Source organism: Telmatherina bonti (assembly GCF_933228915.1).
Source record: "Telmatherina bonti genome assembly, chromosome: 15".
NCBI lineage: Eukaryota > Metazoa > Chordata > Actinopteri > Atheriniformes > Telmatherinidae > Telmatherina > Telmatherina bonti.
Genome location: NC_136613.1, coordinates 36,438,352 through 36,461,587, shown reverse-complemented (window position 1 = coordinate 36,461,587; position 23,236 = coordinate 36,438,352).

Below are 23,236 nucleotides of genomic sequence, written 5' to 3'. Positions count from 1 at the left end.
CCCTTTACTGGGACTGTCCCAGCAACATCAGCCCTGTTACCGGGACTGTCCCGGCAACATCAGCCCCTTTACTGGGACTGTCCCAGTAACATCAGCCCCGTTACTGGGACTGTCCCAGTAACATCAGCCCCGTTACTGGGACTGTCCCAGTAACATCAGCCCCGTTACCGCGACTGTCCCGGCAACATCAGCCCCGTTACCGGGACTGTCCCGGCAACATCAGCCCCGTTACCGGGACTGTCCCGGCAACATCAGTCCCGTTACTGGGACTGTCCCAGTAACATCAGCCCCGTTACTGGGACTGTCCCAGTAACATCAGCCCCGTTACTGCGACTGTCCCAGCAACATAAGCCCCGTTACTGCGACTGTCCCAGCAACATCAGCCCCGTTACCGGGACTGTCCCAGCAAAATCAGTCCCGTTACTGGGACTGTCCCAGTAACATCAGCCCCGTTACTGGGACTGTCCCAGTAATATCAGCCCCGTTACTGGGACTGTCCCAGTAACATCAGCCCCGTTACTGGGACTGTCCCAGTAACATCAGCCCCATTACTGCGACTATCCCAGCAACATCAGCCCCGTTACCGGGACTGTCCCGGCAAAATCAGCCCCGTTACCGGGACTGTCCCAGTAACATCAGCCCCGTTACTGCGACTGTCCCAGTAACATCAGCCCCGTTACTGCGACTATCCCGGCAACATCAGCCCCGTTACCGGGACTGTCCCGGCAACATCAGCCCCTTTACTGGGACTGTCCCAGTAACATCAACCCCGTTACTGGGACTGTCCAGGTAACATCAACCCCGTTACTGCGACTGTCCCAGCAACATCAGCCACGTTACTGCGACTGTCCCAGCAACATCAGCCCTGTTACTGGGACTGTCCCAGCAACATCAGCCCCTTTACTGGGACTGTCCCAGCAACATCAGCCCCGTTACTGCGACTGTCCCAGCAACATCAGTCCCATTATTGCGACTGTCCCAGCAAAATCAGCCCCGTTACTGCGACTGTCCCAGCAACATCAGCCCCGTTACTGCGACTGTCCCAGCAACATCAGTCCCATTACTGCGACTGTCCCAGTAACATCAGCCCCGTTACTGCGACTGTCCCAGCAACATCAGCCCCGTTACCGGGACTGTCCCGGCAATATCAGTCCCGTTACTGGGACTGTCCCAGTAACATCAGCCCAATTATTAGGACTGTCCCAGTAACATCAGCCCCGTTACTGGGACTGTCCCAGTAACATCAGCCCCGTTACTGCGACTGTCCCAGTAACATCAGCCCAATTATTAGGACTGTCCCAGTAACATCAGCCCCGTTACTGGGACTGTCCCAGTAACATCAGCCCCGTTACTGCGACTGTCCCAGTAACATCAGCCCCGTTACTGCGACTGTCCCAGCAACATCAGCCCCGTTACTGCGACTGTCCCAGCAACATCAGTCCCATTACTGCGACTGTCCCAGCAACATCAGTCCCATTACTGCGACTGTCCCAGCAAAATCAGCCCCGTTACTGGGACTGTCCCAGCAACATCAGCCCCGTTACCGGGACTGTCCCGGCAACATCAGTCCCGTTACTGGCACTGTCCCAGTAACATCAGCCCTGTTACTGGGACTGTCCCAGTAACATCAGCCCCGTTACTGGGACTGTCCCAGTAACATCAGCCCCGTTACTGCGACTTTCCCAGTAACATCAGCCCCGTTACTGCGACTGTCCCAGCAACATCAGCCCCGTTACCGGGACTGTCCCAGCAAAATCAGTCCCGTTACTGGGACTGTCCCAGTAACATCAGCCCCGTTACTGGGACTGTCCCAGTAATATCAGCCCCGTTACTGGGACTGTCCAAGTAACATCAGCCCCGTTACTGCGACTGTCCCACTAACATCAGCCCCGTTACTGCGACTGTCCCAGCAACATCAGCCCCGTTACCGGGACTGTCCAGGCAACATCAGCCCCGTTACCGGGACTGTCCCAGCAACATCAGCCCCGTTACTGCGACTGTCCCGGAAACATCAGCCCCGTTACTGGGACTTTCCCAGTAACATCAACCCCGTTACTGGGACTGTCCCGGTAACATCAACCCCGTTACTGCGACTGTCCCAGCAACATCAGCCCCGTTACTACGACTGTCCCAGCAACATCAGCCCTGTTACTGGGACTGTCCCAGCAACATCAGCCCCTTTACTGGGACTGTCCCAGCAACATCAGCCCCGTTACTGCGACTGTCCCGGCAACATCAGTCCCGTTACTGGGACTGTCCCAGTAACATCAGCCCCGTTACTGCGACTGTCCCAGTAACATCAGCCCCGTTACTGCGACTGTCCCAGCAACATCAGCCCCGTTACCGGGACTGTCCCGGCAAAATCAGTCCCGTTACTGGGACTGTCCCAGTAACATCAGCCCCGTTACTGGGACTGTCCCAGTAACATCAGCCCCGTTACTGGGACTGTCCCAGTAACATCAGCCCCGTTACTGCGACTTTCCCAGTAACATCAGCCCCGTTACTGCGACTGTCCCAGCAACATCAGCCCCGTTACCGGGACTGTCCCAGCAAAATCAGTCCCGTTACTGGGACTGTCCCAGTAACATCAGCCCCGTGGCTGGGACTGTCCCAGTAATATCAGCCCCGTTACTGGGACTGTCCAAGTAACATCAGCCCCGTTACTGCGACTGTCCCACTAACATCAGCCCCGTTACTGCGACTGTCCCAGCAACATCAGCCCTGTTACTGGGACTGTCCCAGCAACATCAGCCCCTTTACTGGGACTGTCCCAGCAACATCAGCCCCGTTACTGCGACTGTCCCGGCGACATCAGTCCCGTTACTGGGACTGTCCCAGTAACATCAGCCCCGTTACTGCGACTGTCCCAGTAACATCAGCCCCGTTACTGCGACTGTCCCAGCAACATCAGCCCCGTTACCGGGACTGTCCCGGCAAAATCAGTCCCGTTACTGGGACTGTCCCAGTAACATCAGCCCCGTTACTGGGACTGTCCCAGTAACATCAGCCCCGTTACTGGGACTGTCCCAGTAACATCAGCCCCGTTACTGCGACTGTCCCAGCAACATCAGCCCCGTTACTGGGACTGTCCCAGTAACATCAGCCCCGTTACCGGGACTGTCCCAGGAACATCAGCCCCGTTACTGCGACTGTCCCAGCAACATAAGCCCCGTTACTGCGACTATCCCGGCAACATCAGCCCCGTTACCGGGACTGTCCCGGCAACATCAGCCCCGTTACTGGGACTGTCCCAGTAACATCAACCCCGTTACTGGGACTGTCCAGGTAACATCAACCCCGTTACTGCGACTGTCCCTGCAACATCAGCCACGTTACTGCGACTGTCCCAGCAACATCAGCCCTGTTACTGGGACTGTCCCAGCAACATCAGCCCCTTTACTGGGACTGTCCCAGCAACATCAGCCCCGTTACTGCGACTGTCCCAGCAACATCAGTCCCATTACTGCGACTGTCCCAGCAAAATCAGCCCCGTTACTGCGACTGTCCCAGCAACATCAGCCCCGTTACTGCGACTGTCCCAGCAACATCAGCCCCGTTACTGGGACTGTCCCAGTAATATCAGCCCCGTTACTGGGACTGTCCAAGTAACATCAGCCCCGTTACCGGGACTGTCCCGGCAATATCAGTCCCGTTACTGGGACTGTCCCAGTAACATCAGCCCAATTATTAGGACTGTCCCAGTGGCATCAGCCCCGTTACTGGGACTGTCCCAGTAACATCAGCCCCGTTACTGCGACTGTCCCAGTAACATCAGCCCCGTTACTGCGACTGTCCCAGCAACATCAGCCCCGTTACTGCGACTGTCCCAGCAACATCAGTCCCATTACTGCGACTGTCCCAGAAACATCAGTCCCATTACTGCGACTGTCCCAGCAACATCAGCCCCGTTACTGGGACTGTCCCAGCAACATCAGCCCCGTTACCGGGACTGTCCCGGCAACATCAGTCCCGTTACTGGGACTGTCCCAGTAACATCAGCCCCGTTACTGGGACTGTCCCAGTAACATCAGCCCCGTTACTGCGACTTTCCCAGTAACATCAGCCCCGTTACTGCGACTGTCCCAGCAACATCAGCCCCGTTACCGGGACTGTCCCGGCAAAATCAGTCCCGTTACTGGGACTGTCCCAGTAACATCAGCCCCGTTACTGGGACTGTCCCAGTAAGATCAGCCCCGTTACTGGGACTGTCCAAGTAACATCAGCCCCGTTACTGCGACTGTCCCACTAACATCAGCCCCGTTACTGCGACTGTCCCAGCAACATCAGCCCCGTTACCGGGACTGTCCCAGCAACATCAGCCCCGTTACCGGGACTGTCCCACTAACATCAGCCCCGTTACTGCGACTGTCCCAGCAACATCAGCCCCGTTACCGGGACTGTCCCGGCAACATCAGCCCCGTTACCGGGACTGTCCCACTAACATCAGCCCCGTTACTGCGACTGTCCCAGCAACATCAGCCCCGTTACCGGGACTGTCCCGGCAACATCAGCCCCGTTACCGGGACTGTCCCAGCAACATCAGCCCCGTTACTGCGACTGTCCCGGAAACATCAGCCCCGTTACTGGGACTGTCCCAGTAACATCAACCCCGTTACTGGGACTGTCCCGGTAACATCAACCCCGTTACTGCGACTGTCCCAGCAACATCAGCCCCGTTACTGCGACTGTCCCAGCAACATCAGCCCTGTTACTGGGACTGTCCCAGCAAAATCAGCCCCTTTACTGGGACTGTCCCAGCAACATCAGCCCCGTTACTGCGACTGTCCCGGCAACATCAGTCCCGTTACTGGGACTGTCCCAGTAACATCAGCCCCGTTACTGCGACTGTCCCAGTAACACCAGCCCCGTTACTGCGACTGTCCCAGCAACATCAGCCCCGTTACCGGGACTGTCCCGGCAAAATCAGTCCCGTTACTGGGACTGTCCCAGTAACATCAGCCCCGTTACTGGGACTGTCCCAGTAATATCAGCCCCGTTACTGGGACTGTCCAAGTAACATCAGCCCCGTTACTGCGACTGTCCCAGTAAAATCAGCCCCGTTACTGCGACTGTCCCAGCAATATCCGCCCCGTTACCGGGACTGTCCCGGCAACATCAGCCCCGTTACCGGGACTGTCCCGGCAACATCAGCCCCGTTACTGGGACTGTCCCGGTAACATCAACCCCGTTACTGGGACTGTCCCGGTAACATCAACCCCGTTACTGCGACTGTCCCAGCAACATCAGCCCCGTTACTGCGACTGTCCCAGCAACATCAGCCCTGTTACTGGGACTGTCCCAGCAACATCAGCCCCTTTACTGGGACTGTCCCAGCAACATCAGCCCCGTTACTGCGACTGTCCCAGCAACATCAGTCCCATTACTGCGACTGTCCCAGTAACATCAGCCCCGTTACTGCCACTGTCCCAGCAACATCAGCCCCGTTACCGGGACTGTCCCGGCAATATCAGTCCCGTTGCTGGGACTGTCCCAGTAACATCAGCCCCGTTACTAGGACTGTCCCAGTAACATCAGCCCCGTTACTGGGACTGTCCCAGTAACATCAGCCCCGTTACTGCGACTGTCCCAGCAACATCAGCCCCGTTACTGCGACTGTCCCAGCAACATCAGCCCCGTTACTGCGACTGTCCCAGCAACATCAGTCCCTTTACTGCGACTGTCCCAGCAACATCAGTCCCGTTACTGCGACTGTCCCAGCAACATCAGTCCCATTACTGCGACTGTCCCAGTAACATCAGCCCCGTTACTGCGACTGTCCCAGTAATATCAACCCCGTTACTGCGACTGTCCCAGCAACATCAGCCCCGTTACTGCGACTGTCCCAGCAACATCAGCCCTGTTACTGGGACTGTCCCAGCAACATCAGCCCCTTTACTGGGACTTTCCCAGCAACATCAGCCCCGTTACTACGACTGTCCCAGCAACATCAGTCCCATTACTGCGACTGTCCCAGCAAAATCAGCCCCGTTACTGCGACTGTCCCAGCAACATCAGCCCCGTTACTGCGACTGTCCCAGCAACATCAGTCCCATTACTGCGACTGTCCCAGTAACATCAGCCCCGTTACTGCGACTGTCCCAGCAACATCAGCCCCGTTACCGGGACTGTCCCGGCAATATCAGTCCCGTTACTGCGACTGTCCCAGCAACATCAGCCCCGTTACTAGGACTGTCCCAGTAACATCAGCCCCGTTACTGGGACTGTCCCAGTAACATCAGCCCCGTTACTGCGACTGTCCCAGTAACATCAGCCCCGTTACTAGGACTGTCCCAGTAACATCAGCCCCGTTACTGCGACTGTCCCAGTAACATCAGCCCTGTTACTAGGACTGTCCCAGTAACATCAGCCCCGTTACTGGGACTGTCCCAGTAACATCAGCCCCGTTACTGGGACTGTCCCAGTAACATCAGCCCCGTTACTGCGACTGTCCCAGCAACATCAGCCCCGTTACCGGGACTGTCCCGGCAACATCAGCCCCGTTACCGGGACTGTCCCGGCAACATCAGCCCTGTTACTGCAACTGTCCCAGAAACATCAGTCCCATTACTGCGACTGTCCCAGCAACATCAGCCCCGTTACTGCGACTGTCCCAGCAACATCAGCCCCGTTACTGCGACTGTCCCAGCAACATCAGTCCCATTACTGCGACTGTCCCAGCAACATCAGTCCCATTACTGCGACTGTCCCAGCAACATCAGCCCCGTTACTGGGACTGTCCCAGCAACATCAGCCCCTTTACTGGGACTGTCCCAGCAACATCAGCCCCGTTACTGCGACTGTCCCAGTAACATCAGCCCCGTTACTGGGACTGTCCCAGTAACATCAGCCCAGTTACTGCGACTGTCGCAGTAACATCAGCCCCGTTACTGGGACTGTCCCGGCAACATCAGCCCCGTTACCGGGACTGTCCCGGAAACATCAGCCCCGTTACCGGGACTGTCCCGGCAACATCAGCCCCATTACTGGGACTGTCCCAGTAACATCAACCCCGTTACTGCGACTGTCCCAGCAACATCAGCCCCGTTACTGCGACTGTCCCAGCAACATCAGCCCCGTTACCGGGACTGTCCCGGCAACATCAGCCCCGTAACCGGGACTGTCCCAGCAACATCAGCCCCGTTACCGGGTCTGTCCCGGCAACATCAGTCCCGTCACTGGGACTGTCCCAGTAACATCAGTCCCGTTACTGGGACTGTCCCAGTAACATCAGCCCCGTTACTGGGACTGTCCCAGTAACATCAGCCCCGTTACTGCGACTGTCCCAGTAACATCAGCCCCGTTACTGCGACTGTCCCAGCAACATCAGCCCCGTTACCGGGACTGTCCCGGCAACATCAGCCCCGTTACCGGGACTGTCCCGGCAACATCAGCCCCGTTACCGGGACTGTCCCAGCAACATCAGCCCCTTTACTGGGACTGTCCCAGCAACATCAGCCCTGTTACTGCGACTGTCCCAGTAACATCTGCCCCGTTACTGGGACTGTCCCAGTAACATCAGCCCCGTTACTGGGACTGTCCCAGTAACATCAGCCCCGTTACTGCGACTGTCCCAGTAACATCAGCCCCGTTACTGCGACTGTCCCAGCAACATCAGCCCCGTTACCGGGACTGTCCCGGCAACATCAGCCCCGTTACCGGGACTGTCCCGGCAACATCAGCCCCGTTACCGGGACTGTCCCAGCAACATCAGCCCCTTTACTGGGACTGTCCCAGCAACATCAGCCCTGTTACTGCGACTGTCCCAGTAACATCTGCCCCGTTACTGGGACTGTCCCAGTAACATCAGCCCCGTTACTGCGACTGTCGCAGTAACATCAGCCCCGTTACTGCGACTGTCCCAGCAACATCAGCCCCGTTACTGGGACTGTCCCAGTAACATCAGCCCCGTTACTGCGACTGTCCCAGTAACATCAGCCCCGTTACTGCGACTGTCCCAGCAACATCAGCCCCGTTACTGGGACTGTCCCGGCAACATCAGCCCCTTTACTGGGACTGTCCCAGCAACATCAGCCCCGTTACTGCGACTGTCCCAGTAACATCAGCCCCGTTACTGGGACTGTCCCAGCAACATCAGCCCCGTTACCGGGACTGTCCCGGCAACATCAGCCCCATTACCGGGACTGTCCCAGTAACATCAACCCCGTTACTGGGACTGTCCCAGTAACATCAACCCCGTTACTGCGACTGTCCCAGCAACATCAGCCCCGTTACTGCGACTGTCCCAGGAACATCAGCCCCGTTACCGGGACTGTCCCGGCAACATCAGCCCCGTTACTGCGACTGTCCCAGCAACATCAGCCCTGTTACTGGGACTGTCCCGGCAACATCAGCCCCTTTACTGGGACTGTCCCAGCAACATCAGCCCCGTTACTGCGACTGTCCCAGTAACATCAGCCCCGTTACTGGGACTGTCCCAGTAACATCAGCCCCGTTACTGCGACTGTCGCAGTAACATCAGCCCCGTTACTGGGACTGTCCCAGCAACATCAGCCCCGTTACCGGGACTGTCCCGGCAACATCAGCCCCATTACCGGGACTGTCCCAGTAACATCAACCCCGTTACTGCGACTGTCCCAGCAACATCAGCCCAGTTACTGCGACTGTCCCAGGAACATCAGCCCCGTTACCGGGACTGTCCCGGCAACATCAGCCCCGTTACCGGGACTGTCCCAGCAAAATCAGCCCCGTTACTGCGACTGTCCGAGCAACATCAGTCCCATTACTGCGACTGTCCCAGCAACATCAGCCCCGTTACTGGGACTGTCCCAGCAACATCAGCCCCTTTACTGGGACTGTCCCAGAAACATCAGCCCCTTTACTGGGACTGTCCTAGCAACATCAGTCCCATTACTGCGTCTGTCCCAGCAACATCAGTCCCGTTACTGCGACTGTCCCAGCAACATCAGTCCCCTTTCTGCGACTGTCCCAGCAACATCAGCCCCGTTACTGGGACTGTCCCAGTAACATCAGCCCCGTTACTACGACTGTCCCAGTAACATCAGCCCCGTTAGTGCGACTGTCCCAGCAACATCAGTCCCATTACTGCGACTGTCCCAGCAACATCAGCCCCGTTACCGGGACTGTCCCATTAACATCAGCCCCTTTCCTGGGACTGTCCCAGCAACATCAGCCCCGTTACTGCGACTGTCCCAGTAACATCAGCCCCGTTACTGGGACTGTCCCAGTAACATCAGCCCCGTTACTGCGACTGTCGCAGTAACATCAGCCCCGTTACTGCGACTGTCCCAGCAACATCAGCCCCGTTACCGGGACTGTCCCGGCAAAATCAGCCCCGTTACCGGGACTGTCCCGGCAACATCAGCCCCGTTACCGGGACTGTCCCGGCAACATCAGCCCCGTTACTGGGACTGTCCCAGTAACATCAACCCCGTTACTGGGACTGTCCCAGTAACATCAACCCCGTTACTGCTACTGTCCCAGCAACATCAGCCCCGTTACTGCGACTGTCCCAGCAACATCAGCCCCGTTACTGGGACTGTCCCAGCGACATCAGCCCCTTTACTGGGACTGTCCCAGCAACATCAGCCCCGTTACTGCGACTGTCCCAGCAACATCAGTCCCATTACTGCGACTGTCCCAGCAACATCAGTCCCGTTACTGCGACTGTCCCAGCAACATCAGTCCCCTTTCTGAGACTGTCCCAGCAACATCAGCCCCGTTACTGGGACTGTCCCAGTAACATCAGCCCCGTTACTACGACTGTCCCAGTAACATCAGCCCTGTTAGTGCGACTGTCCCAGCAACAGCAGTCCCATTACTGCGACTGTCCCAGCAACATCAGCCCCGTTACCGGGACTGTCCCATTAACATCAGCCCCTTTCCTGGGACTGTCCCAGCAACATCAGCCCCGTTACTGCGACTGTCCCAGTAACATCAGCCCCGTTACTGGGACTGTCCCAGTAACATCAGCCCCGTTACTGCGACTGTCGCAGTAACATCAGCCCCGTTACTGCGACTGTCCCAGCAACATCAGCCCCGTTACCGGGACTGTCCCGGCAAAATCAGCCCCGTTACCGGGACTGTCCCGGCAACATCAGCCCCGTTACCGGGACTGTCCCGGCAACATCAGCCCCGTTACTGGGACTGTCCCAGTAACATCTACCCCGTTACTGGGACTGTCCCAGTAACATCAACCCCGTTACTGCGACTGTCCCAGAAACATCAGCCCCGTTACTGCGACTGTCCCAGCAACATCAGCCCCGTTACTGGGACTGTCCCAGCGACATCAGCCCCTTTACTGGGACTGTCCCAGCAACATCAGCCCCGTTACTGCGACTGTCCCAGCAACATCAGTCCCATTCCTGCGACTGTCCCAGCAACATCAGCCCCGTTACTGCGACTGTCCCAGCAACATCAGCCCCGTTACTGCGACTGTCCCAGCAACATCAGTCCCGTTACTGCGACTGTCCCAGTAACATCGGCCCCGTTACTGCGACTGTCCCGGCAACATCAGCCCCGTTACTGCGACTGTCCCGGCAACATCAACCCCGTTACTGGGACTGTCCCAGTAACATCAGCCCCGTTACTGCGACTGTCCCAGCAACATCAGCCCCGTTACTGGGACTGTCCCAGCGACATCAGCCCCTTTACTGGGACTGTCCCAGCAACATCAGCCCCGTTACTGCGACTGTCCCAGCAACATCAGTCCCATTCCTGCGACTGTCCCAGCAACATCAGCCCCGTTACTGCGACTGTCCCAGCAACATCAGCCCCGTTACTGCGACTGTCCCAGCAACATCAGTCCCGTTACTGCGACTGTCCCAGTAACATCGGCCCCGTTACTGCGACTGTCCCGGCAACATCAGCCCCGTTACTGCGACTGTCCCGGCAACATCAACCCCATTACTGGGACTGTCCCAGCAACATCAGCCCCGTTACTGGGACTGTCCCAGTAACATCAGCCCCGTTACTGCGACTGTCCCAGCAACATCAGCCCCGTTACCGGGACTGTCCCGGCAACATCAGCCCCGTTACCGGGACTGTCCCAGCAACATCAGCCCCGTTGCTACGACTGTCCCAGCAACATCAGTCCCATTACTGGGACTGTCCCAGCAACATCAGTCCCGTTACTGCGACTGTCCCAGCAACATCAGTCCCATTATTGCGACTGTCCCAGTAACATCAACCCCGTTACTGGGACTGTCCCAGCAACATCAGCCCCGTTACTGCGACTGTCCCAGCAACATCAGCCCTGTTACTGGGACTGTCCCAGCAACATCAGCCCCGTTACTGCGACTGTCCCAGCAACATCAGCCCCGTTACTGCGACTGTCCCAGCAACATCAGCCCCGTTACTGGGACTGTCCCAGCAACATCAGCCCCGTTACTGCGACTGTCCCAGCAACATCAGTCCCATTACTGCGACTGTCCCAGCAATATCAGCCCCGTTACTGCGACTGTCCCACCAAAATCAGCCCCGTTACTGCGACTGTCCCAGCAACATCAGTCCCATTACTGCGACTGTCCCAGCAACATCAGCCCCGTTACTGGGACTGTCCCAGCAACATCAGCCCCTTTACTGGGACTGTCCCAGAAACATCAGCCCCTTTACTGGGACTGTCCTTGCAACATCAGTCCCATTACTGCGACTGTCCCAGCAACATCAGCCCCGTTACTGCGACTGTCCCAGCAACATCAGTCCCCTTTCTGCGACTGTCCCAGCAACATCAGCCCCGTTACTGGGACTGTCCCAGCAACATCAGCCCCTTTACTGGGACTGTCCCAGCAACATCAGCCCCGTTACTGCGACTGTCCCAGTAACATCAAACCCGTTACTGCGACTGTCCCAGCAACATCAGCCCCGTTACCGGGACTGTCCCGGCAACATCAGCCCCGTTACCGGGACTGTCCCGGCAACATCAGCCCCATTACTGGGACTGTCCCAGTAACATCAGCCCCGTTACTGGGACTGTCCCAGTAACATCAGCCCCGTTACTGGGACTGTCCCGGCAACATCAGCCCCGTTACTGCGACTGTCCCGGCAACATCAAACCCGTTACCGGGACTGTCCCGGCAACATCAGCCCCGTTACCGGGACTGTCCCGGCAACATCAGTCCCGTTACTGCGACTGTCCCAGCAACATCAGTCCCATTACTGCGACTGTCCCAGTAACATCAGCCCCGTTACTACGACTGTCCCAGTAACATCAGCCCCGTTAGTGTGACTATCCCAGCAACATCAGTCCCATTACTGCGACTGTCCCAGCAACATCAGCCCCGTTACCGGGACTGTCCCCGCAACATCAACTGGGACTTTCCCAGCAACATCAGCCCCGTTACTGCGACTGTCCCAGTAACATCAGCCCCGTTACTGGGACTGTCCCAGTAACATCAGCCCCGTTACTGCGACTGTCCCAGCAAAATCAGCCCCGTTACTGCGACTGTCCCAGCAACATCAGTCCAATTACTGCGACTGTCCCAGCAACATCAGCCCCGTTACTGGGACTGTCCCAGCAACATCAGCCCCTTTACTGGGACTGTCCCAGAAACATCAGCCCCTTTACTGGGACTGTCCTAGCAACATCAGTCCCATTACTGCGACTGTCCCAGCAACATCAGTCCCGTTACTGCGACTGTCCCAGCAACATCAGTCCCCTTTCTGCGACTGTCCCAGCAACATCAGCCCCGTTACTGGGACTGTCCCAGTAACATCAGCCCCGTTACTACGACTGTCCCAGTAACATCAGCCCTGTTAGTGCGACTGTCCCAGCAACAGCAGTCCCATTACTGCGACTGTCCCAGCAACATCAGCCCCGTTACCGGGACTGTCCCATTAACATCAGCCCCTTTCCTGGGACTGTCCCAGCAACATCAGCCCCGTTACTGCGACTGTCCCAGTAACATCAGCCCCGTTACTGGGACTGTCCCAGTAACATCAGCCCCGTTACTGCGACTGTCGCAGTAACATCAGCCCCGTTACTGCGACTGTCCCAGCAACATCAGCCCCGTTACCGGGACTGTCCCGGCAAAATCAGCCCCGTTACCGGGACTGTCCCGGCAACATCAGCCCCGTTACCGGGACTGTCCCGGCAACATCAGCCCCGTTACTGGGACTGTCCCAGTAACATCTACCCCGTTACTGGGACTGTCCCAGTAACATCAACCCCGTTACTGCGACTGTCCCAGAAACATCAGCCCCGTTACTGCGACTGTCCCAGCAACATCAGCCCCGTTACTGGGACTGTCCCAGCGACATCAGCCCCTTTACTGGGACTGTCCCAGCAACATCAGCCCCGTTACTGCGACTGTCCCAGCAACATCAGTCCCATACCTGCGACTGTCCCAGCAACATCAGCCCCGTTACTGCGACTGTCCCAGCAACATCAGCCCCGTTACTGCGACTGTCCCAGCAACATCAGTCCCGTTACTGCGACTGTCCCAGTAACATCGGCCCCGTTACTGCGACTGTCCCGGCAACATCAGCCCCGTTACTGCGACTGTCCCGGCAACATCAACCCCGTTACTGGGACTGTCCCAGCAACATCAGCCCCGTTACTGCGACTGTCCCAGCAACATCAGCCCCGTTACTGGGACTGTCCCAGCGAAATCAGCCCCTTTACTGGGACTGTCCCAGCAACATCAGCCCCGTTACTGCGACTGTCCCAGCAACATCAGTCCCATTCCTGCGACTGTCCCAGCAACATCAGCCCCGTTACTGCGACTGTCCCAGCAACATCAGCCCCGTTACTGCGACTGTCCCAGCAACATCAGTCCCGTTACTGCGACTGTCCCAGTAACATCAGCCCCGTTACTGCGACTGTCCCGGCAACATCAGCCCCGTTACTGCGACTGTCCCGGCAACATCAACCCCGTTACTGGGACTGTCCCAGCAACATCAGCCCCGTTACTGGGACTGTCCCAGTAACATCAGCCCCGTTACTGCGACTGTCCCAGCAACATCAGCCCCGTTACCGGGACTGTCCCGGCAACATCAGCCCCGTTACCGGGACTGTCCCAGCAACATCAGCCCCGTTGCTACGACTGTCCCAGCAACATCAGTCCCATTACTGGGACTGTCCCAGCAACATCAGTCCCGTTACTGCGACTGTCCCAGCAACATCAGTCCCATTATTGCGACTGTCCCAGCAACATCAGCCCCGTTACTGGGACTGTCCCAGCAACATCAGCCCCTTTACTGGGACTGTCCCAGAAACATCAGCCCCTTTACTGGGACTGTCCCAGCAACATCAGTCCCATTACTGGGACTGTCGCAGTAACATCAGCCCCGTTACTGCGACTGTCCCAGTAACATCAGCCCCGTTACCGGGACTGTCCCGGCAAAATCAGCCCCGTTACCGGGACTGTCCCAGCAACATCAGCCCCTTTACTGGGACTGTCCCAGCAACATCAGCCCCGTTACTGCGACTGTCCCAGCAACATCAGTCCCATTACTGCGACTGTCCCAGTAACATCAGCCCCGTTACTGCGACTGTCCCAGCAACATCAACCCCGTTACTGCGACTGTCCCAGCAATATCAGCCCCGTTACCGGGACTGTCCCGGCAACATCAGCCCCGTTACCGGGACTGTCCCAGTAACATCAGCCCCGTTACTGGGACTGTCCCAGTAACATCAGCCCCGTTACTGGGACAGTCCCGGCAACATCAGCCCCGTTACTGCGACTGTCCCGGCAACATCAGCCCCGTTACCGGGACTGTCTCGGCAACATCAGCCCCGTTACCGGGACTGTCCCAGTAACATCAACCCCGTTACTGGGACTATCCCAGTAACATCAATCCCGTTACTGCGACTGTCCCAGCAACATCAGCCCCGTTACTGCGACTGTCCCAGCAACATCAGCCCCGTTACTGCGACTGTCCCAGCAACATCAGTCCCATTACTGCGACTGTCCCAGCAACATCAGTCCCATTACTGCGACTGTCCCAGTAACATCAGCCCCGTTACTGCGACTGTCCCAGTAACATCAACCCCGTTACTGCGACTGTCCCAGCAACATCAGCCCCGTTACCGGGACTGTCCCGGCAACATCAGCCCCGTTACCGGGACTGTCCCAGAAACATCAGCCCCGTTACTGGGACTGTCCCGGCAACATCAGCCCCGTTACTGGGACTGTCCCAGTAACATCAGCCCCGTTACTGCGACTGTCCCGGCAACATCAGCCCCGTTACCGGGACTGTCCCAGTAACATCAGCCCCGTTACTGGGACTGTCCCAGTAACATCAGCCCCGTTACTGGGACTGTCCCAGTAACATCAGCCCCGTTACTGCGACTGTCCCAGCAACATCAGCCCCGTTACTGCGACTGTCCCAGCAACATCAGTCCCGTTACTGCGACTGTCCCAGTAACATCAGCCCCGTTACTGCGACTGTCCCAGCAACATCAGCCCCGTTACTGCGACTGTCCCAGCAACATCAGCCCCGTTACTGGGACTGTCCCAGCAACATCAGCCCCGTTACTGCGACTGTCCCAGCAACATCAGCCCCGTTACTGGGACTGTCCCAGTAACACCAACCCCGTTACTGCGACTGTCCCAGCAACATCAGCCCCGTTACTGCGACTGTCCCAGCAACATCAGCCCCGTTACTGGGACTGTCCCAGCAACATCAGCCCCGTTACTGCGACTGTCCCAGTAACATCAACCCCGTTACTGCGACTGTCCCCGCAACATCAACCCCGTTACTGGGACTGTCCCAGCAACATCAGCCCCGTTACTGCAACTGTCCCAGCAACATCAGTTCCATTACTGCGACTGTCCCAGCAACATCAGCCCCGTTACTGGGACTGTCCCAGCAACATCAGCCCCGTTACTGGGACTGTCCCAGCAACATCAGCCCCGTTACTGCGACTGTCCCAGCAACATCAACCCCGTTACTGGGACTGTCCCAGCAACATCAGCCCCTTTACTGGGACTGTCCCAGCAACATCAGCCCCGTTACTGCGACTGTCCCAGCAACATCAGCCCCTTTACTGGGACTGTCCCAGCAACATCAGCCCCTTTACTGGGACTGTCCCAGCAACATCAGCCCCGTTACTGCGACTGTCCCAGCAACATCAGCCCCGTTACTGGGACTGTCCCAGCAACATCAGCCCCGTTACTGGGACTGTCCCAGCAACATCAGCCCCATTACTGGGACTGTCCCAGCAACATCAGCCCCGTTACTGCGACTGTCCCAGTAACATCAGCCCCGTTACTGCGACTGTCCCAGCAACATCAGCCCCTTTACTGGGACTGTCCCAGCAACATCAGCCCCTTTACTGCGACTGTCCCAGCAACATCAGCCCCTTTACTGGGACTGTCCCAGCAACATCAGCCCCGTTACTGCGACTGTCCCAGCAACATCAGCCCCTTTACTGCGACTGTCCCAGCAACATCAGCCCCTTTACTGCGACTGTCCCAGCAACATCAGTCCCATTACTGCGACTGTCCCAGTAACATCAGCCCCGTTACTGCGACTGTCCCAGCAACATCAGTCCCATTACTGCGACTGTCCCAGTAACATCAGCCCCGTTACTGGGACTGTCCCAGCGACATCAGCCCCGTTACTGGGACTGTCCCAGCAACATCAGCCCCGTTACTGCGACTGTCCCAGCAACATCAGTCCCATTACTGCGACTGTCCCAGTAACATCAGCCCCGTTACTGGGACTGTCCCAGCAACATCAGCCCCTTTACTGGGACTGTCCCAGCAACATCAGCCCCGTTACTGCGACTGTCCCAGCAACATCAGCCCCGTTACTGCGACTGTCCCAGCAACATCAGCCCCGTTACTGGGACTGTCCCAGTAACATCAGCCCCGTTACTGCGACTGTCCCAGCAACATCAGTCCCATTAATGCGACTGTCCCAGTAACATCAGCCCCGTTACTGCGACTGTCCCGGCAACATCAGCCCCGTTACCGGGACTGTCCCGGTAACATCAACCCCGTTACTGGGACTGTGAAGTGGTGAAGTGGTCTCCACCTGCAGAACCACTCCTTTATTGGGTGTGTCTTGCCAGTTGCCTATGTTTTCCACCTGTTGTCTATTCCATTTGCACAGCAGCATGTGGAACTGATTGTCAATCAGTGTTGCTTCCTAAGTGGACAGTTCCATTTCACAGAAGTCTGGTTGACTTGGAGTTCCATCGTGTTGTTTAGGTGTTCCCTACATGCACGCACATAGTCACATGATTTGTCCGGTATGAAAGAGGAGGGTTGACATAGGACGTACGAGATCTTCAGGCTGAACCTGGGGCCCTCGCATTTGATGCATTAGCTTAGCAGCTTAGGGTATCAGCAAGACGTCCTCTCAAAATATGTACAATCTTCTTTTCCCTGACAATGTAGCAACTTCCCAAGTTTGAACTAAGCCCCGAATCCGATCAGAACTCAGGACTTTCTACATCAAAGGAAGTCCATTCACATGTCTCCGAAACAGAGATCAATGAAAGCCATAAAATTCAGATCCATCTCAATACTGTAGACAGAACCCCACTTTAAACCAGGAACCCTGCTGGTTTTATCTTGTTTCTGATTTAAAATGTCTACACAGACAGAGTGCGGCACCCTTTTGACGTTGGACCCTGGTAAGAACCTGCTGTCCATCACCCCAGGAGGTCCCTCTGCATCAAGACCAGATTCCCGAGCAGGACCTTTAAGCTCTGAACTCTAAAACTGTATAAAATACTGGATGCACCCTCAGCACACCTGGATAAATGGACCCTTCTTCCTTTCTCAATTAATCCAAGACTTTAACCGTTTTTCAGATGTGAAATCCACAGAAGTTAGCAAATTAGTTAATTTCTGTGATTCCTTGGATGGAGCAATGGCGCCATCTAGCAGACACCCTCAAAAAGGTTGAGATATGCATTTCAGGTTGATGAAATACACCGTGATTAACATTATATGCTGTTATTAACAACTCTGACTCAAAATAAGAACTTGTTGTAAGGAAATGATTTCTAGACCCACCAGGTCCGTGGAAAGTGAAAATCATCGATGAAATGTATTTGAAATGTCTTGAACCTGTTAACAAACCTTTTCTCCTTTTGACAGCAGCAAAACTGTGTTAAGGTTCATGTTTATAAGAATCATTCATACTTCTGCTCATCTATACTTGGGTTTTATAGACATGTTTTGAGGTTGGAAAAATGTTAAGTTTAATTCCCAAGAACTTATTATTTTGACCCAACTTTCAGACTCCATGTTCCTGACCACTGTGCTCTGATTGGATAATCTAAAGTCTGCCCCAGAGCACCGGCAAATTTAACTGTGGGTCTTCCCGGAACTCGCTCTCTTGCTTTTTCTCACGTCCTCTTGTTTTTTCTTGTTCTTTTTTTTTGTTTTTTCTCCTCGTTTTTTTTCTTCGCGTGTTTCACTTTTTCTCTTTTGTTTTTGTTGGATGTTTGCCTTAGTCGTGTTTTTGTTCGTCCAGTGCAGTGTTTGTTTTTTTATTACAGTAAGCTTGCTTGCTCGACGGCTTAACATCAGAAAACCTCATCCAATTCTGGCTGAACAATTTTTGCTTCTGACATCATCAAGTCACACTCCGGCCTCCCCAAGACTGTGATCGATGACATACGGACGACCCGCACGTTACTTGTCCAACAATCTCAGGACTTTGCCGGCACCCGTGGATTCTAATTGGAGTGGGGTCCAGCTTCAGACGTCAAACCAGGCGGTTCCAGGCGAGCTCCTGACTTCTGCAGAGGTCCCCTTTGGACAAGTATCAGGACGACCACTGGGTTCTTGCCCACTGGACCCAAGGTTTGGGTTCTCGACCACCGACACTGAAGTGAGGTAGATCCATTATTCCACTGTCTCTGATCACAAGCTGGTGTCTTAGTAAGCAGAAGCTGCTCTTTTTAAATCCATTCCCCCGGTATCTGCCTGATAGTCTACCCTGACATAGGAATAGTTAACTTCATTGGACTTGCCACCTTTCCAACCTTCCTAGTTGTTTAAGTTATGTAAGCTGCTTACATAGCTTTACCTTTAATAATTTTAAATTTTATTAAATAAAAGCTGAATAATATTAAATTTTTTACGATGTTCTCGGAAAAAACAAAAGTAAATCTTATCTGATCTTATTTTAAAGTTGTGAAGAACTAAAGATGGTTAAAAATGCTTCGGAGAAATAATTATTAATCATAGAATTAATCATAGCATTATTATGTTTGAATGTTGCATCAACCACTTTTAAAGACAAAAATTACCATGCTATGACTATGACATGCTTAATTTTAAGAACTGCCATTTCATTTTTCAACTTCAAATGTCATGATTTTTCCCAGTCGTCCCTGAAGGCACCCTCCTGTGCTGATGAGCTGATGATCTCCACCTGGGCCTCCTTCTATTTAAGCAGCGGGCTCAGGATTGTGGTTTGCCAGATCGTCAGATTCTCTCTGCTCGCTTCCAGCCTTCTGAGAACACTAGATTACCCCGGTATTCCTGCCCTGTTTCCCTGTCTCCCGAGAACCTGCCCGCCCAGAGTTTTTCCTCTTGCCTCTTCCCCTTGCCGTTACATCAAATTCTTGAATTTCCCCTTAGGGATGAATAAAGTATCTTTGATTTGATTGATTTGAACTTGAACGAAGGTTTTACTTGTGCAGCATGCAGACTTTGCCAGTTGTAACACAGAGTGCCAGTTGCAGTACTCATCTGGGAGCAATGAGTGCTATCATGCAACTTGATGTTATGTGAATGGAAGCAGCTTCAATAAAAGTAAAAGAGTAGCATGAATTTATGTAAATTTATATAAACTTGCTGGTTACAAAAAAGCACAGGGCAGAGTTGTATGTAGGAGGGCCTGCATGGACACATGCCTGCTATGAGACACTACCACAGTGATCCAGATGGAAAGTTGCCAGTATTAGAGCTGCGACGTGCCAAACACTGCGTACTGGTGCAGCCATGTGAAGCAATCAATCATGAGCTCCAAACTGCTGGCGTTTTGCATCAACAACATGCATCAACATGTTTGCATCAACAACATATATTTTTTTTGTATATTATGGTAAACATCAGGTACTCACTAAGTTTATAAGACAGCTAAGTTAAGAGCTCATAAAACAGCATTTTCTTCTATCTCAAGAGATCAGTGTGAACCAGTAGACAAAGTGTAATTACTGCATTAGTAGTCTCACTCATGGTGCAAACAGCAAGAGAATCAGCAAGGCACACTGAGAAGCTTCACCCAACAATGACCAACATGCTACGATGCTTTTGTGGGTTAATCTGCAATTTTGTCAATAATTTGTTGGTTGCAGTGCAATAAATATGTTGCATACTTCTAGTGAAAATAAACATATGTTATGATTGAAAAGTGTCCTAAACTGTTTGTTTAAAATGGTAAAATGGGGGTACTGAGCTGACTTGATGTAACAACATTCACAGACACATCCTGGTCCAGCCAGCTGTCATTTCCAGTGCTGGAAAAAACTATTTGCACCTCTCTGGTGAGGAAGGAGCCTGAGCTTGTGCGCGAGGTTGAGCGGTTCCGGCTAGATATAGTTGGACTCACCTCGACGCATGGCTTTGGCTATGGAACCAGAACCCTCGAGAGGGGCTGGACCTTCTTCCACTCTGGAGTTGCTCATGGTGAGAGGCGCCGAGCAGGTGTGGGCATTCTCATCAGCCCCCAGCTTGGTGCCTGCACGTTGGGGTTTACCCCGGTGGATGAAAGGGTAGTTTCCCTCCGCCTCCGGGTGGGGGGGACGGGTCCTGACTGTTGTCTGTGCTTATGCACCGAACAGCAGTTCAGAGTACCCACCCTTTCTGGAGTCCTTGGAGGGAGTGCTGGAGGGTGCTCCTTCTGGGGACTCCATTGTTCTGCTGGGGGACTTCAATGCTCACGTGGGCAATGACAGTGAGACCTGGAGGGGAGTGATTGGGAGGTATGGTCCCCCCCCCTCTGAACCCAAGTGGTGTGTTGTTGTTGTTATAGATGGTCCATAACAAACACCATGTTCGAACATAAGAGTGTTTATATGTACACCTGGCATCAGGACTCCCTAGGCCACAGCTCAACGATCGACTTTGTAATTGTATAATTGGACCTGTGGCAACAGGCCTTGGACACTCAGGGGAAAAGGGGGGCGGAGCTGTCAACTGATCAGCACCTGGTGGTGAGTTCGCTTACGTGGTGGAGGAAGAAGCGGTCAGGTCTGGCAGGCCCAAACGTGCCATGAGGGTCTGCTGGGAATGTCTGGCAGAGTCCCCCCTCAACTCGGGACGTTGTGGGTCGGTGGAAGGAATTCTTTGAAGACCTCCTCAATCCTACCAACACGTCTTCCGATGAGGAAGCAGAGCTGGGGGAATCAGGGGTGGACTCTCCTATCTCTGGGGCTGAAGTCACTGAGGTGGGTAAAAAGCTCCTTGGCGGCAAGGCCCCGGGGGTGGATGAGATCCGCCCGGAGCTTCTTAAGGCTCTGGATGCTGTGGGGCTGTCCTGCCTGACACGCCTCTGCAGCATCGCGTGGACATCGGGGGCAGTACCGCTGGATTGGCAGACTGGGGTGGTGGTCCCCCTTTTTAAGAAGGAGGACCGGAGGGTGTGTTCCAATTACAGGGGAATCACACTCCTCAGCCTCCCTGGTAAGGTCTATTCAGGGGTCCTGGAGAGGAGGGTCCGCCGGATAGTCGAATCCCGGATTGAGGAGGAGCAGTGCGGTTTTCGTCCTGATCGCGTTACAGTGGACCAGCTCTATACCCTCTTTGGGGTCCTGGAGGGGGCATAGGAGTGTGCCCAACCAGTCTACATGTGCTACATTCTGCTCTTGGAGTAACATTGGAAGACTGACTGCTCCTCGAAAGGTTTGTTCCCAGTTGTCTCCATGTGTGGATCAAGTCTCTGATACAGGCATCCTCTCACTAAGCAGGTGCTGTTTCATGTCACACATACAGACATGTACATATTATCCATTTATTTCTTTCTGTTGATGTATTTATTCACTAAAGATGGATCCTATTTAGTTGAATGATACATTAATTTGGTTCATGGGGAGGAGGGGGGGGTTGGGGAAGGAGTGGGTAATCTTTATTTTTCTTGATTAGTATTTCTTATTTTGATTATTAAAGTAAATGGATAAAGTGTGATAGAATTTATTCTTTTTGAGTAGTATTTAGAGTTAAGCTGTACTGTATGTTTTAAAGGTTTGTAATTGTGAATACACTCCTGTGTTGGGTGCTAATGGATGTGGTTCTAGCCTGTATATACTGGTGGAGGAATGTCAACTGTAAGAAAAAGGGGGAAAGGTGTCTGTGCGTGTGAAACTGAAAAGAAATGTAAGTTAAAAAAAAGCAACCGAGCTCTGCTAATATTGGATTCCCGTGGTTCTTCCCCCTCCTCCTTTGGTTGTGCACCTGAGGGGAAGTCACCATTCTGCATTTCCTGAGGTAAAAAACTTCCACTGTGGTTAACTGAAGCCTCAGAAACAGTTTGTAACCTGACATATTTCAGTCCCTTCCTGAATGTGTGTGGATGGCAGCATGATGCCTGTTCTGGATCCCACAGCCTGCTTCTCTTCCTGACACAGCTTCGTTTTAAGGGATCTCTTGATCAGGTGTGGCAGCGATCCGGTCTGGATCTGGTCAGTGAAAGTCAACTCAGCTTTCCAAATCGTGGTTAATCACAGTTACCTCATGACTTTACAGATGGGGTCAGGAAGGCTGACAGAGCTTTTCTTCCTTAACAAATAAAATCACCATATAAAATGTGTATTTACTCAGGTTATGTCAGTCTGATATTCTAACGGTGTGAGATTATACATTAACAGGACAACAAACAAAGAAAGTAAAACAGAAAATCAAGAATGGCGCCAACAATTTTTACGGCACTGTATTTAGACACAGTTTGAGCATGTCTGTTTGACGTCATATAAAAGCAATGACAAGAGATTTAGAGAAACAAAAATAAATACACAAATACATTTCAGCATAAAATGATCCATTTGGTTGCCAAGGAGACGAGGTTTTATTAAAAACTGAGAACATCTGAGGGAGGAGGGAAATCTTCCTCTGGTTAATCCAGCTCTGGTTTGTTCCTCTCAAGGTGGTCTGGGACCAGGACTGGGCAGGAAACCAGGGACAAAGCTGGAGATCTGATGATGAAACCAGTAAACCCTCCGTCAGAAGAGCAGCTTGCAGCTGAATGTAAGACTTTCAGGAGTTCACCTGAAAGACCTCGTTCCATAGCTTCAGTCCCCACAGATCAGAGCCTCCCAGTGGCTCCTGATGGACTCCGGACAGCAGGACAGACG